General features: G+C 42.6%; 1 protein-coding gene across 2 annotated transcripts in view; it reads left to right on the top strand.

Moving 5' to 3' along the window:
- LOC137967707 (D(5)-like dopamine receptor) overlaps nucleotides 1–1,172 on the top strand; it is an 8,833-nt gene extending 7,661 nt beyond the window's left edge. For both annotated transcript variants that reach the window (XM_068814245.1, XM_068814246.1), the window contains one exon: nucleotides 1–1,172. This exon is cut by the window's left edge and continues 2,127 nt beyond it. The gene's annotated coding sequence lies outside the window, so the exon portion shown is untranslated.
- The last annotated feature ends 2,678 nt before the right edge of the window (nucleotides 1,173–3,850 follow it).

The raw sequence follows: 3,850 nt of genomic DNA, 5'->3' as shown, positions 1-3,850 counted from the left end.
TGCAGGTCTGGACCAAGCTGGTATCTTTGGCCGTTTGACGCCGCGTCTTCAAAGCTTGCTTGCAGATGCAAAGAAATTCAAATGCATTTTGCTGGGCCAAAATTCGATCCAGACCATTTTTTAAATGACCCAATTTAAAATGTCATATGGGACATATGACCCACTTTGACTAATTTCTAAATTGAACACTGATGAGAGGACAACAAAATCCCGAGATTCCAAACGCCACGACGTGACACAATGTTTATGGTTGAACCTTTTCCAAATTGTCCAGGGGGTTCTAACCGTCCCTTTCTCAGTACTTATGTCTTAGGGACAGTTAGGGACAGACCATTAGAAACCTTATTGGGGGGGGGGAGTACAAAAAAAGGACTCGTGCAAGGGAAGATTGAATGGAAAAATTCATGCACACCAAGTAACTCAAAAAAATTTAATGCAATGGCAAAATGAAATTCATACAAGGGAAATGTTGAGGAAAAAAAATTCATGTGGCTCGAAAATTCCCCAGCCTCTCCCCCCCCCCCCCCCACCCTCTCCCATAACTTTGCTAATGGTGCGTCCCTTAGACGCAGGACAAACTTCTGAAGAATGCACCAACAGTTTGGGCTTTACGAGGGCAAACTATCGTGGTGCAGTGGTGAGAGCAGTCGCCTCCCGCCAATGTGGCCCGGGTTCGATTCCCAGACTCGGTGTCATATGTGGGTTGAGTTTGTTGGTTCTCTTCTCTGCACCGAGAGGTTTTTCTCCGGGTATACAAAAATTTGGTTGTATCAACGGAGTTGATAATGGAATCGGTCACTTAGTCGTCTACCTGTCTCACCAATGTATAATCGTTTGACATGTACCTCCGCAAATGTCATTTATTGCATAACCTGTACGTTATGCAATAAATTATACATTGGTGAGACAGGTAGACGACTAGGTGACCGATTCCGCGAACACCTTCGCGATGTTGAGAAGAATGACAAGGATGCATCTAAGCCAGTCGCTCGCCATTTTAATCTGCCTAACCACTCCAAAATTAACACATGGCTATCTGCGGCCTTTCCCTACATCTAGGTACGACGGAAAGCCGTAAGAATCTGGAACAAAAATTTATCTTTCAAATCGGCACCCTTAATCCTCACGGTATTAACGAACGCTTTTCATTTAACTGATATATTCCTATTTTTCATGTTGCCATGTTACCACCAATAGCGTAGCTCCTACTCTACTATATAAACTACACGTAACCCATAATCCCTCGATTCGCTCTGACGAAGGGCTAACGCTCGAAACGTCAGCTTTTATAATCTCTGAACGGTGGCCAATTTACATTATCAACTCCGTTGATAAAACCAAATTTTTGTAAACTACTTCCCCACCGACGCAGCACCACAGTTTCTTTAGGAACTACCCCTTCATTCATTTTTTCTCCGGGTACTTCGGCTTTCACCTCTCCTCAAAAACCAACATTTGACTTGATTTGCGTTCTTTGTTAATTTCAGTTTACAGTGACCCCAATTAGTGCTCCATCACTAGAACGACTAGTCACTTAAATAAAGTTCCGTTCGTCGTTTACACGGGGACTTAGATGTTTTACGCATTTGGCGCCACGAGAAGATCATTCTGTTTTGTTCTATGCGGGGGAGGGCAATAAGACATTTTAATGCTTGCAAAGCCCAAAAATGTTCGTACATGTGTTTCTAGTCAATCAAGCGCTTGACCCAGGCCTTTTACAATTGGTTTTATCTTCCCATAAAAGTACAAAGGCATCAGAGCTTCGTGCAAAAGATAGTGGGAGGGAAGTGGACATCGGGGAGGGGGGGAATGAGTTATTTACAGGTTGATGCTTTGGTAAATTCTTACACCCTTGTGCAGATATGCTTTGTTCAAAGTTTAAGACAAAGCTGGTGTAGATTTATAATACCAAAGTGTTAAAAAATATATATCATTTTGATTTTTGCAAATACAATTTTTCGCTGGAGACAATCGTAAAAATTGACTGGTCACGCCGCAGGCAGCCCAAGCTCGGTGTACGATTTATAGACTTTGTGTGGGAAAATTAACTTTGAACTTATTAATGCTAAAATAAGCTGCAAATTTAGAAATAAACTTCACTTACCTTTACGAACAGTTGTCCTCGTCTTTTCTGTGCAATCGGAGGGCAAACTGTGTCCGTTTTAGACGGGTTTGTGGCTTACGAATGTTTGCGATGTCGTTAGTTGTCATTTCCCGTCATAAAGAGAAGAAAGGCTGGTGACTCGCGACGATCTCGTCCCACAAATTGCTCTCGCATCCCAAAGCAACGGACCGAATCGTCATAAAAACACCACAGCCGTAAGGCCAGATAAATTTCCTATCACATCAACTCCACTCCGGAATCACACAGCGATTTTTGGCGGAAAAATTCCAAATAATGTTCGCCTTTCTACAATCTTCCCATGCGCTCGGCTGGATGTGTGGCTACAGCCGTTATAGCTTGATCATGATCAACTTTGTTGCCATTATGGGTCACTTCCTTCCTGTTAGGTTTTTTTTCCAGATTCGAATTAAGCCATTATCAGTTCCTTGGTTGTCAACGGTTATATAAAATACCATAAAAATACCAAGGCTGAACACTCAATTCTCAGGAGCCCACCAAATTTAGTCAAATATTCCTGGTTAAAATATTCTCAAGGTTGAAAGTCCACCGTAGAATTCAAGGGCAAAGGTTTTTCTTTCATTTCAATCCGCTAGCCGCGCAATCGAAGTCCTGTCAGCGACCTCAGGCGGCTTCTTATGTCCCAAACGAATTGATAAAACGATGAAAAAGAACCTCTTTCACAATGAACACCACATAGCCACAGTTGAGTTTCCGCTTGGTAATTTACGAGTCTTTGTTTGTGGTTGGTAACGAGTCTTCGTTTATCTATGTTTGGTAACGTCGTCAAGATTGTCTTTTCAGGTCTTTTTTCCGGATTCTTATACCGATCCTTATAATTTTGTTGGTTTCATCTGTCGTGTATAAACGACGAAACCGGATCGATTTGAATACGGTTGATATTATGGCGCGAAATTTGTATTGTTCGATTTAGCACTTACTGCAGCGCTCGCTCATACTATTTACCATCACGACTTTGATTTTCTGGGGAAAATGGTTCTGTGTATAAACACTTCCACTGAACCGCATCGATTTTGACGCGGTTTTGACGCCGTGAAACCCCGTTCTAGTAAACACTGCCTAAAACACTTAAAGGTGGAATTCATCCAACTAAGATAGGCTTATCGTCTTTAAATCATTTCTTGAGAAAAAAAATATACTTGGTGATTCACAATTCCGTGAAAAGCGTTCCACTGAGTCACCCTACCAGAAGAGCCTTTCTTAACTTGACGAGGAAGTAAGAACTCTGCAGAAATAGCGTTAAGTCTTTATTGAGTATGCGCAACCCGTTGCTTGGAGACACTTTCAGGCCAAGTCTCGATCGCACTCCTGGACGCCATATTGATTTTCGTACTGAAGCTCGATTTCGACCTTCGTTTTGTTAGAAATATGATGCGCACGCTGCCTAAACCGGTTTGACCGGAGTGACTTTCTCAGAAACTTGGGCTGCGGTGACTTAAGGACGTTCGCGCTAATTGTTTGTGCGCAACTTTTACTGCGCAGGTAAAGCGACTGTAATATGTCACAGAGTTAACTGAATAGAGTGTAATGTGAAGTGCTCGATTTCTATCCCATATGAACTATGTGAGCGTTAGCCCTACTGATGGAAATGGGCCCACACAAGGACAGAGAAAAACTCTGACCAGGGTGGGAATTAAACCCACGACCTTCGGGTTAGATCCACGACCTTCGGGTTAGATCTAATCCGAAGGTCGTGGGTTCAAGGAA

This window comes from Montipora foliosa, chromosome 8, assembly GCF_036669935.1.
Source record: "Montipora foliosa isolate CH-2021 chromosome 8, ASM3666993v2, whole genome shotgun sequence".
Classification (NCBI taxonomy): domain Eukaryota; kingdom Metazoa; phylum Cnidaria; class Anthozoa; order Scleractinia; family Acroporidae; genus Montipora; species Montipora foliosa.
Note: the sequence above shows the minus strand (reverse complement) of the source record. Positions and strands in the feature narration are given on the sequence as shown.